The following is a 19,586-nucleotide window of genomic DNA, read 5'->3' as shown; positions in this document are numbered from 1 at the left end:
AAAATGAACTGGCTTGAAACTTCCACTAGCCAACTCTAAAAAATTAAAATGATACCTACGATAATATATCCTCTCCAAAACCTCACCAGGCATGACCTAGTCCTAATATCTCATTTAAGGATAGGATGCACCAAGATCACCCACAACTATATCCTAGAAATGAAACAAGCTCCCACTGCGGTAAATGTAACTGTTCTCTCATTGTCAAGCACATCATCTAAGAATGTAAACTGTATCACCATTGGCGCCAACACCCCAACATACCCAAGGAAATGGAAGTGACACTGGATTCTCCAGCACTGAGTCATCAAGTCATCAACTTCCTCAAGGACACTGGCTTGCACTCCAAAATCTAATAATAATAATGCTATTTGCTTTACGTCCCACTAACTATTTTTTGGTCTTCGGAGACGCCGAGGTGCCGGAATTTAGTGCCGCAGGCGTTATTTTACGTGCCAGTAAATCTACCGACACGAGGCTGACGTATTTGAGCACCTTCAAATACCACCGGACTGAGCCAGGAACGAACCTGCCAAGTTGGGGTCAGAAGGCCAGCGCCTCAACCGTCTGAGTCACTCAGCCCGGCACTCCAGAATCTAATTGCATTATACTTATTTATATTTTCCTTACTTTCCTTATGATAACAATATTATTGTTACTATTACTCTGTAATCATAAGTAAGAGTCGGGATAAAACCTTGGAGTTAAAGCGACTAAAAACAATCCTAATAAAAAGGTTCTCTCTGACTTGACTTATTCTGTTCTTTTTGTTAAACCACGGCCGACTTGATGCGTTGTTCTTTGTAGCTCCTAGTGCAGCGAGGGATCCAGTCGGCCGTGGTTAAACACTATGAGCTCCTTACATCCCGGCGCTGCATTTTTATCTCATAAGAGTTTTTTTTTAGATGCTTTACAATGAAATTCAATTACCTTTCGCATTTTCGGAAGGTCTGTTTTTGTCTTTGTATGTAGAATACACAAGTAATTGCATCCTTTTTTCCTTGATTATTATATGTGTGTTTTTTCTTTACCTCCTGTTTGAACATTTGCTTAGCTTTATGTCTTGAAATTCGTTTATATGCCCCTGTTTATTGCACGATATGAATAGAGAGTATGCTTCTGTGTATTTTGTGTGATGTTATGTTATACGATCCGTGAGTTTATTACACGTGTGTGTGCTTCTTGCTGAACGGGATCTTCTGTAGCACTCGCAATTCGTGTCGGCGTGAGGTATCGCCCACTCTGTACGGATTACGACCTTGATGAATCTTGAGGATAGTATTGGAATTTTCTCCTCCCGTTTCTGGAATTATATTCATAATTTACTTGAAATTAAACACAATGTGTACATATGTGTTAAAGGTTACAATTTGTCATTATTTTCTTTTGGTACATCACTTCGTTGTTGTTGTTTTCTTACCAGTTTGTTCAGTACAGTTCATCAGGTGGTACCTAGGACAGGTCATTCCGCAGAGACGGCAGATATATTCTTCGTTTGGGGCGTGAAATCTGTTGGTTAGGCATATTTTCCCGTGGAATCCGTGGACACCGAAGCGTGTGTATACATGGCGTAGTTTGTAGTTTGGGCCCTTCCATTCACTGTTCTTCATAACTTCCGTTTCGTAGAAACCTTCAGGTATCTGCTGGGCTTTCTGTCTCCTTTCTCCAAGGACGGCAGTCGATGCGGCGGTGTCTGGTAGCCCGAATTTTTGTTTGATGTCTTCCAGAAAGAATATTTCGTCTGCCATTTTGTATGCCATTCAATTCTCTGTAAATTTTGAGATCTGTAGGATCCGTTTCAAGTACCTGGCCTTTATATTTTCAATTCCTTTCATGTTTGAAACAGTTAGTTTGTGCTATATCAATTGTATCCCATACGTAACTACCGGGGCCACTTTAAGCTTGAATAGTGCCATTGCAGTGTTCACTGAGAGGTTCGGCGGCTTGGGGATCTCGTACATTGCTTTGGCACGTGCAGTGTGAAGGTTGAGCCTGTGGTCTGCAGTGTGATACCCAGGTATTTAAATGATGACACGATCTCGAGTTGTTCATTTCCGTTACGGAAAACGTCATATGTTGCCAGTTTTCCTCCCCTTCTAAATTTCATAACTTTTGTCTTAGCACTGTTGATGGTTAGCGAGTTTTTATCCGCCCATGCTCTGAGGTTATTGAATGCAGTCTGTATATACGTGGGATCCCTGGATATCAGCTTCATGTCGTCTGCGTACATAATTAGTTTGACCCTTTCGGTCCCCAGTACGTTATTGATGTCGGATGTCATCAGGTTGAACAGCATAGGGCTCATTGGGTCTCCTTGCAGGACTCCTCTCGTCTGCGTTAGGGCGGGCGTGGTGGAGATTCCAACGTAGATTAACACCTGGTTTGCGTTAAGTATGGCCTTTATTATCTCCCGTTCGTGATGTAAGTCGGGTAGTGCTTTATCAAGTTTTTGTATGAGTATTTTTCCGTCAGTGCTGTCAAATGCTTTTGCGTATATTTATGTGCACACGTACCGTGCTCTTAGGGAACCCTCTTGTTCTGACTATTGTGTTACGCATTGCTTGGTTTGGACCCTTGATGGATGCACGCGACCATTTTCTTTTTCGGTCGAGGTTTATTGAGCTTGTGTGCGAGCATGTGTGAATGGGTGGCTTAACGGGGTGTATATCGACTGTTGGGCTTCATCTGAATTTTTATTTTACTCTCCAACCTTTTCTTGGCATGTCCAGTTCTTTCTTCTAACCCTCTCATTTATTTTTATTCTGATATTTTAATTATATTTACGCTTACGTCTTCTTTCTTAGGAGCTATGCGCACACTCTCGTTTCTCGCCCTGAGTTTTATTTCTCGGGGTTTTGGTCATCGTTTTAGCTGATCCTTGAGTACCGAAATGAGAACAATTGATTGAGGATGTTCTTTGATGCGTTATAGAGTTAATTGTGATGGTATTGTTGTTCGTGTAGCTTGGAGATGAAGGATCTATTGGGAACATCGACCTTTTTGATGTTATAGTATATCACAGCAACTGATTGGTGCATCGAAAACACGGTATCCAGCATGTCATGTGATGGGCAGCTCTGCTGTTCATTAACGAGTGTCAATCCCCCGTCAGCCTTATAAATATTTTCTGGTCCAGTTATATTCTGCCCACCCTGTATAATGCGTTACATCCTGGTTTAGCAAATTTAGTGTAACGTGTACACCGTTACTCATGGAATGAATCGATATACTCAAAAAGAAGCCGAGTCACTGAACAATATTGTTGGTGTGTTTTGAAAGATCTGTCAGAGATTTCGAGCAGAAAGGCACTGTAGAATTCGCGTGTTTCTAGAAGGAAATCACGACCTCGCCTGAAGAAAGCTGTCGGGTGTTATCTGAAAAGAGAATGGGTGTCATAAACCGGAAGACATGTGGTTCTATCGATCGAGAGCTGATTGGCCGGCTATTTCTGTCAGTAACTGGGAGGTCGCTACTTTCTTGGAAGAACAGAGGTTGTAAACGCCAGGCATTGATTCTATATATTTACCAAAGAAATACGAAAGTTGATCATACAGAAGTTATCTGTAACTAAGGACAACAGAGTAAACAAAAATGATTCAATATTTGAAATGTTCTTCCGAAGGAGAAGCAAGAAAATAATAAACAAAAAGTATTGAAACAATCTCTTTGCTCAACACGATCGGTAATACTGCATAACTGAATAATAATAATAATAATAATAATAATAATAATAATAATAATAATAATAATAATAATAATAATAATAATAATAATAATAATAATAATATTTTCTTAAGGTCGCAGAGACACAGATGCGCCTTATGCCGAAGATGGGATAGAAAAGGGCTAGGAGTGGGAAAGAATCAGCCCTGGCCTTAATTAACCCGCGAGAGGTCGCTAGCTGATACGAAGGTAGCCATAATGGTGTCAGATCAAAATGTCTGCATACGTAAGCAGATATCGTACAAGTATTATTTTTATTATTATTATTATTATTATTATTATTATTATTATTATTATTATTATTATCATCATCAACATCATCATCACGATCAAATGCAGGTTACCACAAGCAGGAAAGACCTTTCTTAAGAAAGTTAATTTGTTTACTTCTTTCTTGCTCCATGGCTATATGGTTAGGGAGTTGGCATTTGGTAACAGGGGCTGGGGTTCCATTCCCGGCATTGTCGGAAATTTTAAGCATGATTTGTTAATTCCGCTAGCATGGGGGCTGAGTGTATATGTCGTCTTCATCATCATTTCATCCCCATCACGACGCGCAGGCTACCTATGGGAGTCAAATCAAAAGACCTGCACCTGGCGAGCCTAACATGTCCTCGGACACTCCCGGCACCAAAAGCCATACGCCATTTCTTTTCATTTCATTCCTCACTTCTAACATTGATTTAGGAATTAGAAATATGTTTTCGCAGACCATCGCCTGGAGTGTGGCACTGTGTGGAAGTGAAACATGGACGATAACTAGCTCAGAATGAAAAAGAATAGAAGCTTTTGAAATGTGGTGATACAGAAGAATGCTGAAGTTGAGATGGGTAGATGGAAACGAATGAAGAGATAAGTAGTATAATACAGGGATTCGGCCGCCTCCTCCTCCTACGGCTCTCGGGAGAGGCCTCCTCCTCCCGCGGGAAATTTGAATTTTGGCGGGAAATTTGAATTTTGGCGCGAGATTTGAATTTGTAAACAAAGCCACGTGCTTTTTGACAGACAACAACGCACCGCTAACCTCAGTACTGCCATCTTGACGGGCCTAAACCTCACTAGTGCCAACTTAACCTAACTAGCATGAGGTAAACAAACCCACGTGTTTTTTGACAGCCACGTGCTTTTTGACAGATTTGTAAACAAAGCCACGTGCTTTTTGACAGCTGTCATCGACAACAACGCATCGCAAACCTCAGTACTACCATCTTGACGGGCCTAAACCCCAGTAGTGCCAACTTAACCTAACTAGCATGAGGTAAACAAAGCCACGTGTTTTTTGACAGCCACGTGCTTTTTGACAGATTTGTAAACAAAGCCACGTGCTTTTTGACAGACAACAACGCATCGCTAACCTCAGTACTGCCATCTTGACGGACCTAAACCTTAGTGGTACCAACTTAACCTCACTAGCGCGAGATAAACAAAGCCACGTGCTTTTTGACAGCCACGTGCTTTTTTGACAGCTGCCATCCGCCATCTTTAAACTACAGAGCACCGTGCTGCCCTCTTTCGTCACCTGTCATCGGCAGTGCTGCCATCTTGACGGGCCTAAACCTTAGTGCTACCAACTTAACCTCACTAGCTCGAGATAAACAAATCCACGTGCTTTTTGACAGCCACGTGCTTTTTTGACAGCTGTCATCCGCCATCTTTAATCCATAGAGCACAGTGCTGCCCTCTTTAGCTACTTACCTTTGAAATGTGGTGGCGGATAATTTGAAAAATGCTTTTTGACAGCAGCCATCTTGCATCGCAAACCTCAGTGCTGCCCTCTTTAGCTAGATACCTGTGGTAGCAGACAATTCCACGTGACAGCAGCCATCTTTGAGCACCGTGCTGCCCTCTATGTGGTGGCGGCAAATTGAAAAATTCCACGTGCTCTTGTTTGGAAACAAACTCACGTGCTTTTTTGACAGCTACCATCCACCATCTTTAATCAACAGAGCACAGTGCTGTACTCTTTAGCTAGATACCTTTGAAATGTGGTGGCGGCAATTTGAAAAATTCTATGTGCTCTTGTTGGGAAACAAAGCCACGTGCTTTTTTGACAGCTGTCATCCGCCATCTTTAATCAATAGAGCACCGTGCTGCTATCATGCGGGCAATTTCATCACCTATCACCCGCCATCTTTAATCTACAGAACACCGTGCTGCCCTCTTTATGGCTACTACCTTAAGCATGTAGTAGCGGGCAATTTGAAAAGTTCTGTTAGCTATCATCCGCCATCTTTAATCAAGAGAGCACCGTGCTGCCATCTTTAGCTAGATACCTTTGAAATGTGGTGGCGGCAAATTGAAAAATTCCACATGCTCTTGTTTGGAAACAAACTCACGTGCTTTTTGACAGCTACCATCCGCCATCTTTAATCAACAGAGCATAGTGCTGCCCTCTTTAGTTTGAAATGTGGTGGCGGCAAATTCCACATGCTCTTGTTTGGTAAACATAGCCACGTGCTTTTTTGACAGCTATCATCCTCCATCTTTAATCCAGAGAGCACCGTGCTGCCCTCTTTATCGCAGTAGATGTAAATTCGTCACCTGTCATACGCAGTGCTGCTATCTTTAGCTAGATACCTTTGAAATGTGGTGGTGGATAATTTAAAAAGAAAAATTCTACAGCAGTCCTCTCTCGACGCTAATTGCATAAGATGGCGGCTATACATGACTCCTTAAGGGTGCTTACGCAAGATGGCTGCTATACACAGGTTCTTATGAGACGCCCTTGGGATGCTTGCGCAAGATGGTGGTTATACAAGGCTCCTTATGAGACACCCTAGTGATGCTTGCGCAAGATGGCGGTTGCTCTTATGAGGCGGCTTAAGGGTCCTTGCACAAGATGGCTAGAGACGCCCTAAGGATGCTTGCGCAAGATGGCGGACACAAGATGGCGGCTATACACGTCTCCTTATGAGACGCCTTAAGGGTGCTTGCGCAAGATGGCTGCTGCTCTTAGCTTAGAGGCTAACGTGTCGTGCTAGTTCGATTCATTAAATTTAGGGCTTAAATGCAAAATGTTAAATATCTCGAAAGCAGTGCACCGTAGAGCAAAACGGACAAACTTTTTTTTCTGCCTAATACCTAGGTTCGCAGTATGAGGAACAAGAAAATCATAGTCTAATGATGGGATCAACGGTTCGGTTCCTACTTAGGCCCTTTGGCATTTGCTCTGTTTTAGCTTGTATTGAAGCGAGTCTTCGTAACATGATCAGGTTTAGCTATGGTAGAGAGTATAACGTGCCGTGCAGGTTCGATTCATTAAATTTGGAGGCTTAAATGCAAAATGTTAAATATCTCGAAAACGATGCATCGTAGAGCAAAACGGACAAAATTTTTCCGCCTAATACGTAGGTTCGTAGTATCAGGAACAAGAAAAAACATAGTCTAATGATGAGATCAACGGTTCGATTCCTACTTAAGCCCTTTGCCATTCGCAGCTATCTATTTCTACAAGATGGTGGCTGCTCTTATGAGAAACAAGATGCCTTGAGACGTCCTAGGGATGCTTACGCAAGATGGCAGACACAAAATGGTGACTATACATAGCTCCTTATGAGACGGCCTAGGGGTGCTCGCACAAGATGGCGGCTACTCTTATGAAGAAAGCTAGCTTAGAGGCTACTGCGCAAGATAACAGCTGCTGTTATGCATGTGGTGGAGGGCAATTTGAAATTCTATGTGCTTAATCAACAGAGCACCCTGCTGCCCTCTTTAGCTGAAATGTGGTGGTGGATAATTTGAAAAATTCTTTTGACAGCTATCATCTTTAAACAAAGGCGACTATACATAGGCTGTTAAGGCCTTATCATTCTCCTCCTCCTCCTCCTCCTCCTCCTCTACCTCCTCCTCCGCCTCTTATGTCAAGGCATAGCTTTATATCGAACAAGTTTAAACCTGCATCGCGAAGGCAAGCGTGTGCAGCGATAACATTATTGTGCATGTTTAGACTTTCGAAACATAAGAAGAGTAGAATCAAACGCTGTACTCGATACGACATGTGATCAGAACATTGATTGATGCGTTCAGAAAACAAAATAAGTGATCAAGACTAGAATCGAACAATGTACTCAATACATCATGTGTTTAGAATATGTCAGGGGATACGCTTGTTCTAAGAAGATCAGATTGAAACATAACAAGACTAGAATAGAACACTGTAATCGATGTTGTTAACTTCAACATGTGATCAGAACATTGATTGATGTGTTCAGAACACAAAATAAGTGATCATGACTAGAATCGAACACTGTACTCGATACAACATGTGATCAGAACATTGATCGATGTGTTCAGAACACGAAATAAGTGATCAAGACTAGAATCGAACACTGTACTCAATACAACATGTGTTTAGAACATGTTAGGGGGTACCCTCGTTCTAAGAAGATCAGAATGAAACATAACAAGACTAGAATCGAACACTGTAATCGATGTTGTTAACCTCAACATATGATCAGAACATTGTTTGATGTGTTCAGAGCAAAAGTACAATTTTGATGATTTGCGCAGCTAACTCGCTCGGTAAACGATATAGCCAAAGTATAACTTCAAATTATTTACCTTCCATCATTCGTCTTGTGTGTAAAAATCAGTCGAACAAGTTATCGCATAAACATGGCTGAAAAAAAATCGTGATAGGGTATGGAACCCAGGGGTTACATCTTATCTGAAGGGCAAAAAGGATGAAAGGACTCTTCCTCCTCCTTACCGCACATTCCTTGGCTAAAGGGCTAATGGGCTAAAGGGCTAATGGGCTAAAGGGCTAAAGGGCTAATGGGCTAAAGGGCTAAAGGTGCAACAACCTCATCGATCGCTATCAGCAAGAACGCTTGTACTTTGTTAAGTGTAGAAAATTAATCTTTATTGGTAAATGGTTTTATGTTCAGAACAAGGAATGGAACCTAGGGGTTACGTCTTACCTAATAAAATCCCCGAGGTGCGATGAGTTACGTTTTTCGAACTAGTGTTTGGAACACTGAACTTTTCAAGATGGCAAGAGTGAGGTTAGCAATGTTCTGTTGTTGGATTTTAAATTCCGCGCTACAACATGCATAAGGTGGCAGCCCTTGAGGTTTACTCCCGTAAAGATGGCAAGAGTGAGGTTAGCAATGTTCCGTTGTTGGATTTTTAAAATTCCCCGCTATAACATGCAAAAGGTGGCAGCCTTGAGGTTTACCGCCGTAAAGATGGCAGCAGTGAGGTTAGCGACGCTCCATTGTCCTTCAAAGTGAGGTTAGGGTTCGTCAAGAAGACAGCTGTCAAAAAAGCACGTGGCTATGTTTACCAAACAAGAGCACGTAGTCGTGACGTCACGGTCACGTAATCAATCCTTAGCTCGACGTCGCTAAGAGCAGCATTAGGATTAGCTATTCTTAAAAGTCTTGGGAACAGAGCAGCAGTATGAATTGCTATGTTTCAAAGCGTGTACACATCACCTATCGATTTTACATACATCGACCATCGAACTAAACTTCATCCGCTAGATCGTGCTGCTATCTTAGCATGACTTTAAAGTACAATGAATAGCCATGTTTCAAAGCGTGTACACATTACCTATCGATTTTGCACGCATCGACTCTCGTACTAAACTTCTTCCGCTAGATTGTGCTGCTATCTTAGCATGACTAAGATGCATGAACTGAAAGTACGAAGAATAACCATGTTTTAAAGCGTGTACACATTACCTATCGACTTTGCATGTATCGACTCTCGTACTAAACTTCTGCAGGTAGATTGTGCTGCTATCTTAGCATAACTTATACGCATGAACTTAAAGTACAGAGAATAGCTATGTCTCAAAGCGTGTACACATTACTTATTGATTTTGCATGCAACAAATATCGTACTAAACTTCTTCCTCTAGATTGTACTGCTATCTTAGCATAACTTATACACATGAACTTAAAAGTAGAAAGAATAGCCATGTTTCAAAGCGTGTACACATTACTTATTGATTTTGCATGCATCAAATATCGTACTAAACTCCTTCCGCTAGATTGTGCTGCTATCTTAACACAACCTATACGCATGACCTTAAAGTAAAAAGGTGTGTACACATCACCTATCGATTTTGCATGCATCGAATCTCGTACTGAACTTCGTCCGCTAGATTGTGCTGGTATCTTAGCATAACTTATACACATGAACTTAAAAGTACAAAGAATAGCCATGTTTCAAAGCGTGTACACATCAACTATCGAATTTGCATGTATTGACTCTCGTACTAAACTCCTTCCGCTAGATCGTGCTGCTATCTTAGCATAACCAATACGCATGACCTTAAAGTAAAAAAGAATAGCCATGTTTCAAAGTGTGTACACATTACCTATCGACTTTGCATGCAACAAATATTGTACTAAACTTCTTCCGCTAGGTTGTGCTGCTATCTTAGCATAACCTGTACGCATGTACTTAAAGTACAAAGAATAGCCATGTTTCAAAGCGTGTACACATTACTTATTGATTTTGCATGCATCAAATCTCGTACTAAATTTATTCCGCTAGATTGTGCTGCTATCTTAGCATAACCTATACCAATGAACTTAAAGTACAATGATTAGTCATGTTTCAAAGCGTGTACACATCAACTATCGAATTTGCATGTATCGACTCTCGTACTAAACTTCTGCAGGTAGATTGTGCTGCTATCTTAGCATAACTAAGACGCATGAACTTAAAGTACAAAGAATAGCTATGTCTCAAAGCATGTACACATTACCTATCGATTTTACAAGCATCGACTCTCGTACTAAACTTCTTCCGCTAGATTGTGCTGGTATCTTAGCATAACCTATACGCATGGCCTTAAGGTACAAAGAATAGCCATGTTTCAAAGCGTGTACACATTACCTATCGATTTTGCATGCATTGACTCTCGTACTAAACTTCTTCCGCTAGATTGTGCTGACATCTTAGCATAACTTATACACATGAACTTAAAAGTACAAAGAATAGCCATGTTTCAAAGCATGTACACATTACCTATGGATTTTGCATGCATTGACTCTCGTACTAATCTCCTCCCGCTAGATTGTGCTGCTATCCTAGCATAACCTATACGCATGACCTTAAAGTAAAAAGAATAGCCATGTTTCAAAGTGTGTACACATCACCTATCGATTTGCATGCAACAAATATCGTACTAAACTTCTTCCGCTAGATTGTGCTGCTATCTTAGCATAACTAAGATGCATGAACTGAAAGTACGAAGAATAACCATGTTTTAAAGCGTGTACTCATTACTTATCGATTTTACATACATCGACTCTCGTACTAAACTTCTTGCGCTAGATTGTGCCGCTATCTTAGCATAACCTGTACGCATGAACTTAAAGTACAAAGAATAGCCTTGTTTCAAAGCGTTTACACATTACCTAATGATTTTGCACGAAACGACTATCATACTAAACATTTCCCACTAGATTGTGCTAAAATCATGTAAGTGTGCTGCTATCTTAGCATAACCTATCGATTTTACATGCATCGACTATCGTACTAGACTTCTTCCGCTAGAGCATGTAGCAATCGCTTTTGTGTATCCCAAACCCATGTGCATGAACTTAAAGCATAAAGATGAGCTATGTTCTAAAGCGTGTACACATCACCTATCGATAATGTATGCATCGACTGTCGTACTAAACTTCTCCTGACAGAGCGTACGAGTATCGCTTGTGTGTGCACGAACTTAAAGCATAAAGAATAGCAATGTATAAAAATCTTGTAAACAAAGCAGCAGCATTACGAATAGTCAAGTTTAAATGCGTGCACACATCATGTATCCATGATGCACATAGTACTAAACTTATTCCATTAGAATGTACAAAGTTCGCATGTGTTTGTATTGCTATCTTAGCATAGCCTATGTGAATGAACTTAAAGCATAAAGAATATTTATGTGTAAAAAATCTTGTGAACATAGCAGAATGTTTACTACGTAGTTGTAGACATTAAACTTTGCATGCTGAGGCGGCATACTACGTGACCGTGACGTCACGACCACGTGCTCTTGTTTGGTAAACATAGCCACGTGCTTTTTTGACAGCTGTCTTCTTGACGAACCCTAACCTCACTTTGAAGGACAATGGAGCGTCGCTAACCTCACTGCTGCCATCTTTACGGCGGTAAACCTCAAGGCTGCCACCTTTTGCATGTTATAGCGGGGAATTTTAAAAATCCAACAACGGAACATTGCTAACCTCACTCTTGCCATCTTTACGGGAGTAAACCTCAAGGGCTGCCACCTTATGCATGTTGTAGCGCGGAATTTAAAATCCAACAACAGAACATTGCTAACCTCACTCTTGCCATCTTGAAAAGTTCAGTGTTCCAAACACTAGTTCGAAAAACGTAACTCATCGCACCTCGGGGATTTTATTAGGTAAGACGTAACCCCTAGGTTCCATTCCTTGTTCTGAACATAAAACCATTTACCAATAAAGATTAATTTTCTACACTTAACAAAGTACAAGCGTTCTTGCTGATAGCGATCGATGAGGTTGTTGCACCTTTAGCCCTTTAGCCCATTAGCCCTTTAGCCCTTTAGCCCATTAGCCCTTTAGCCCATTAGCCCTTTAGCCAAGGAATGTGCGGTAAGGAGGAGGAAGAGTCCTTTCATCCTTTTTGCCCTTCAGATAAGATGTAACCCCTGGGTTCCATACCCTATCACGATTTTTTTTCAGCCATGTTTATGCGATAACTTGTTCGACTGATTTTTACACACAAGACGAATGATGGAAGGTAAATAATTTGAAGTTATACTTTGGCTATATCGTTTACCGAGCGAGTTAGCTGCGCAAATCATCAAAATTGTACTTTTGCTCTGAACACATCAAACAATGTTCTGATCATATGTTGAGGTTAACAACATCGATTACAGTGTTCGATTCTAGTCTTGTTATGTTTCATTCTGATCTTCTTAGAACGAGGGTACCCCCTAACATGTTCTAAACACATGTTGTATTGAGTACAGTGTTCGATTCTAGTCTTGATCACTTATTTCGTGTTCTGAACACATCGATCAATGTTCTGATCACATGTTGTATCGAGTACAGTGTTCGATTCTAGTCATGATCACTTATTTTGTGTTCTGAACACATCAATCAATGTTCTGATCACATGTTGAAGTTAACAACATCGATTACAGTGTTCTATTCTAGTCTTGTTATGTTTCAATCTGATCTTCTTAGAACAAGCGTATCCCCTGACATATTCTAAACACATGATGTATTGAGTACATTGTTCGATTCTAGTCTTGATCACTTATTTTGTTTTCTGAACGCATCAATCAATGTTCTGATCACATGTCGTATCGAGTACAGCGTTTGATTCTACTCTTCTTATGTTTCGAAAGTCTAAACATGCACAATAATGTTATCGCTGCACACGCTTGCCTTCGCGATGCAGGTTTAAACTTGTTCGATATAAAGCTATGCCTTGACATAAGAGGCGGAGGAGGAGGTAGAGGAGGAGGAGGAGGAGGAGGAGGAGAATGATAAGGCCTTAACAGCCTATGTATAGTCGCCTTTGTTTAAAGATGATAGCTGTCAAAAGAATTTTTCAAATTATCCACCACCACATTTCAGCTAAAGAGGGCAGCAGGGTGCTCTGTTGATTAAGCACATAGAATTTCAAATTGCCCTCCACCACATGCATAACAGCAGCTGTTATCTTGCGCAGTAGCCTCTAAGCTAGCTTTCTTCATAAGAGTAGCCGCCATCTTGTGCGAGCACCCCTAGGCCGTCTCATAAGGAGCTATGTATAGTCACCATTTTGTGTCTGCCATCTTGCGTAAGCATCCCTAGGACGTCTCAAGGCATCTTGTTTCTCATAAGAGCAGCCACCATCTTGTAGAAATAGATAGCTGCGAATGGCAAAGGGCTTAAGTAGGAATCGAACCGTTGATCTCATCATTAGACTATGTTTTTTCTTGTTCCTGATACTACGAACCTACGTATTAGGCGGAAAAATTTTGTCCGTTTTGCTCTACGATGCATCGTTTTCGAGATATTTAACATTTTGCATTTAAGCCTCCAAATTTAATGAATCGAACCTGCACGGCACGTTATACTCTCTACCATAGCTAAACCTGATCATGTTACGAAGACTCGCTTCAATACAAGCTAAAACAGAGCAAATGCCAAAGGGCCTAAGTAGGAACCGAACCGTTGATCCCATCATTAGACTATGATTTTCTTGTTCCTCATACTGCGAACCTAGGTATTAGGCAGAAAAAAAAGTTTGTCCGTTTTGCTCTACGGTGCACTGCTTTCGAGATATTTAACATTTTGCATTTAAGCCCTAAATTTAATGAATCGAACTAGCACGACACGTTAGCCTCTAAGCTAAGAGCAGCAGCCATCTTGCGCAAGCACCCTTAAGGCGTCTCATAAGGAGACGTGTATAGCCGCCATCTTGTGTCCGCCATCTTGCGCAAGCATCCTTAGGGCGTCTCTAGCCATCTTGTGCAAGGACCCTTAAGCCGCCTCATAAGAGCAACCGCCATCTTGCGCAAGCATCACTAGGGTGTCTCATAAGGAGCCTTGTATAACCACCATCTTGCGCAAGCATCCCAAGGGCGTCTCATAAGAACCTGTGTATAGCAGCCATCTTGCGTAAGCACCCTTAAGGAGTCATGTATAGCCGCCATCTTATGCAATTAGCGTCGAGAGAGGACTGCTGTAGAATTTTTCTTTTTAAATTATCCACCACCACATTTCAAAGGTATCTAGCTAAAGATAGCAGCACTGCGTATGACAGGTGACGAATTTACATCTACTGCGATAAAGAGGGCAGCACGGTGCTCTCTGGATTAAAGATGGCGGATGATAGCTGTCAAAAAAGCACGTGGCTATGTTTACCAAACAAGAGCATGTGGAATTTGCCGCCACCACATTTCAAACTAAAGAGGGCAGCACTATGCTCTGTTGATTAAAGATGGCGGATGGTAGCTGTCAAAAAGCACGTGAGTTTGTTTCCAAACAAGAGCATGTGGAATTTTTCAATTTGCCGCCACCACATTTCAAAGGTATCTAGCTAAAGATGGCAGCACGGTGCTCTCTTGATTAAAGATGGCGGATGATAGCTAACAGAACTTTTCAAATTGCCCGCTACTACATGCTTAAGGTAGTAGCCATAAAGAGGGCAGCACGGTGTTCTGTAGATTAAAGATGGCGGGTGATAGGTGATGAAATTGCCCGCATGATAGCAGCACGGTGCTCTATTGATTAAAGATGGCGGATGACAGCTGTCAAAAAAGCACGTGGCTTTGTTTCCCAACAAGAGCACATAGAATTTTTCAAATTGCCGCCACCACATTTCAAAGGTATCTAGCTAAAGAGTACAGCACTGTGCTCTGTTGATTAAAGATGGTGGATGGTAGCTGTCAAAAAAGCACGTGAGTTTGTTTCCAAACAAGAGCACGTGGAATTTTTCAATTTGCCGCCACCACATAGAGGGCAGCACGGTGCTCAAAGATGGCTGCTGTCACGTGGAATTGTCTGCTACCACAGGTATCTAGCTAAAGAGGGCAGCACTGAGGTTTGCGATGCAAGATGGCTGCTGTCAAAAAGCATTTTTCAAATTATCCGCCACCACATTTCAAAGGTAAGTAGCTAAAGAGGGCAGCACTGTGCTCTATGGATTAAAGATGGCGGATGACAGCTGTCAAAAAAGCACGTGGCTGTCAAAAAGCACGTGGATTTGTTTATCTCGAGCTAGTGAGGTTAAGTTGGTAGCACTAAGGTTTAGGCCCGTCAAGATGGCAGCACTGCCGATGACAGGTGACGAAAGAGGGCAGCACGGTGCTCTGTAGTTTAAAGATGGCGGATGGCAGCTGTCAAAAAAGCACGTGGCTGTCAAAAAGCACGTGGCTTTGTTTATCTCGCGCTAGTGAGGTTAAGTTGGTACCACTAAGGTTTAGGTCCGTCAAGATGGCAGTACTGAGGTTAGCGATGCGTTGTTGTCTGTCAAAAAGCACGTGGCTTTGTTTACAAATCTGTCAAAAAGCACGTGGCTGTCAAAAAACACGTGGCTTTGTTTACCTCATGCTAGTTAGGTTAAGTTGGCACTACTGGGGTTTAGGCCCGTCAAGATGGTAGTACTGAGGTTTGCGATGCGTTGTTGTCGATGACAGCTGTCAAAAAGCACGTGGCTTTGTTTACAAATCTGTCAAAAAGCACGTGGCTGTCAAAAAACACGTGGGTTTGTTTACCTCATGCTAGTTAGGTTAAGTTGGCACTAGTGAGGTTTAGGCCCGTCAAGATGGCAGTACTGAGGTTAGCGGTGCGTTGTTGTCTGTCAAAAAGCACGTGGCTTTGTTTACAAATTCAAATCTCGCGCCAAAATTCAAATTTCCCGCCAAAATTCAAATTTCCCGCGGGAGGAGGAGGCCTCTCCCGAGAGCCGTAGGAGGAGGAGGCGGCCGAATCCCTGTATTATACTACTGAGATACTGAATCGAATTGGTGAGAGTGGATCGAGTTGGCAAAATTTGACCTGAAGGAGAGATGTAATGATAAGACGCATCCTAAGATACCCAGGACTTGTTCAGTTAGTTTTTGAGAGAAGTGCAGGCGGTAAGGACTGCATGAGTATGTCAAGGCAAGAAAATGGCAACAGTTCAGGGTATATTGTACCCGCTCAAAGCCTGAGTCCCAACCAGCATTTATCTCAGGGAGTGTTACGGTCCGAATCTATCGCAACTATTAACAATAATTTTATATTTTGAGATATAAGATCTCAAACTAAATGTAAGGGCGCCATCCAATCAGTACTACAGGGTTGAACGGGACGCTCTAATCTTTAACTTTAAGGCTCATCATAAAACACACAAATTATATACCTATTCAGATCAAAGGGAAATTATGAAGGCTCCATCCTAGGGATGGGGACGGATATTTAAACGGTCACCAAGGGTTTACTATTCTACAAGAACAAGAAGCTGGAACTGTTTCCTTGCAAATGCTAAAGGAGCATTTTATTTAAGTAAACAAATTAATTTTTACACACAGTCAAAATCTGTTGACACTTGATTTGCCAGTAATTTGGCAAATTATTCCTGAAAAATGATTACATAATATTTATCACTTTTGACCACCCTTCCATTTGGGTGGTAGAACCGTTGATATCTGAAGGTATCAGATTTACCTTCGTTAACACCATGACCATATTTGGTCGTGGACCAATTACCCGTTGGCTAAGTGGGCGCGATCACATGAACTATGTTATCGCCTCCACTTTGATTGAGATGAGACCAACCCGGGAAACTACAAACTCTCCCCGCGTTCCTAACCAAGATATGCTAATCGTTAGTTGAAGGAAACGACAAAGGGACTATAACCTAATGGTCCAGATGTAGGGATTTGCCTTTATTTTACAACTATTAACTTATTATTCACAACACTTGACATTATTACGTTAATTCGCCAGCTGACTTCCCTAGTATCATTCATCATCAGCATCCGAAATAATAAAATAAAATAAAAATATTAAAAAAATATTATTATTATTATTATTATTATTATTATCAACATTATTATTAATAGTGGAAATCGTGATTATCGTAACCCGTAATCATCCTCGCTATAATACTTCAACTTCTCGCTCTTACTATTCTCATCAAAAAAAAGTAGCGTCCTTTTTTATTCTTCTCTTCCTTCTTCAAATATTCTCATTATTATTATTTTTAGTTAAAAATCTCAAATTTTTCATTTCAACTCCCAACATCATTATTATGTCCAAAATAAAAAAGTAAATTCTTCTTCTTCTTCTTCAAATATTTATTATTATTATTATTATTATTATTATTATTATTATTATTATTATTATTATTATTAGTTAATAATTCAAAAAATATTAATTTCGCTTGTTACACGGTAGTCCACTCTTTAAATGTTTAACGCATAACCCCTTTTACAATTCCGATTTATTTTGGCACTAATCAATCCACATATGATTTACTTGGAATATTATTATTATTAATATTCTTATGCTTTCGAGGATCTTTATTTTTATTCCCCATCTTTATAATTTAGTCACATGCGTTCTCTCCCAAACAGAAATCACCAAGATCCGAATTCACATCGGTCGGGACATAATAATGTTCGAACCCGCAACCTCATTTTCCTACTGTCGTTAATTCATGGAGACCATATGCTCCTAAGACAATTCTTAAATCCCATAACACCTCGCCGTTGGGCAAATACCTCCAATCTCTGCAAGTGTTAAATTATTCCTTCCTTTTCCATTTTGAAGTCCATTTATCCATCGGAAATCTTCAAAACATTTTCATTAATTAACCCTTGGTGTGTGGACTCTCTTCTGCCACTCATATCACCGGTATAGAAATACAACCTCTATGCAGGACTCAAGATCCATCTATTTCTTCATCAACATCAGTACAATTCACTTTCATTTCGGGCCGGATTCCTGTCCCACAAAACTCCAAATCTCAACTTTTGGCTCAAATCACTCTGGGCCTCAAACATAGCGTGACCATATTATCAAAATGCCTATCTCGTTTCTACCAAAATTATTTATGATTATTATGGAGTCCAAAAACGTTAAATCAACAATTGGTGTTAAAACCGGATTGACTGCACAAATTATAATTATTCACGGCACATGCGATCTCCACATTTAAATTACTTTAATTTGCAATCATTCTATCTAACTAGGCCCGTGCCTTTATTCTCAAAGATTATTATTAAACACGCCTTTACATATTACCAAATTAATTTATTACTCCGACACTTCTACATATTATTATTATTTGTCCACTGGCGAACTTCGCGATATTTACAAACAAATCAATGGACTTCATTCCGTCCCACAACAATTTAAATCACTTGGCAATCCTACCTCTGGATTATCTTAACAACATGCCTTAATATCTATAAAAATTCCGATAACGGAAAAACACTTTGGAAGCACTTCTAAATGAATATTTACATTATCTTTACGTGAAACGTGCTCCATATTATATCAAACAACTCAAGCACTTGAATGAACAACTCAACCCTACTATACTCTATTTAATAATCAAAATTATGATGAGTGCTTGATCTAATCTACATATTAATTTGTCCCATTGTCTATCTATCTTTGAATTTATACGAGCCGTAACGGCTCGTTTCACAATCAAGTTACCATGATAAATTAATATGATTTCCTCCACCTAACGATAGCAATCTATAAATATATTAAAAGGTACTCAACTCTGCCATTGTAGTCTGCTAAAACCGGACGAGAAGCCATAGCCCCTCCGGTTTTTAGCAATGCATTCCACTGGTATTCATGCCAGCTTGAAGAATTAATCCTTGACCCTTTTCAACTTTACACATTTTGAATAAAAACAAATAAATTAGCTGTTGCACTTTGGAATAATTTCCACCCTAAATTCTATTCACAAATTTTACACTCTCGGCCTTGTATCTAGCCCACTTAATGTAGATTTACATTCCTCATTCCTTTCCCGGACACTAGGAACATGGGATACCTTGGGATCCCTTTTACAACGGACCGTGCGCGCACTTGAATTTCCCGTCTCACGTTCGTGTAGCTGACCAGGTATCAGTTTAGAATCGACTGTTTACTAGGTGACATAAACCCTCGTGACCGTTCTCACGTAACGCACTTCCTAATCTGTTGGTAGAATCTCACACTCCGTAAGTTATGCTTTACTGAGTCCTGTCTATTTGAAACACTTCATACTGCTCAAGACTGTAATATGAGCTACATCACGTCATGAATCCCTGTACTATGTAACAATATAATACTTCGAACCCTACTCCACGAGTAAGTACACACACGCACCCCTGGCGTAATCACGGCTCGAACAAAATATCAGAAGTTGTCACGCACCCCAGG

The sequence above is a fragment of the Anabrus simplex genome, chromosome 1 (assembly GCF_040414725.1).
Source record: "Anabrus simplex isolate iqAnaSimp1 chromosome 1, ASM4041472v1, whole genome shotgun sequence".
Lineage (NCBI taxonomy): Eukaryota > Metazoa > Arthropoda > Insecta > Orthoptera > Tettigoniidae > Anabrus > Anabrus simplex.
The sequence above is the reverse complement of the archived record's forward strand: the minus strand, read 5'-3'. Positions refer to the sequence as shown.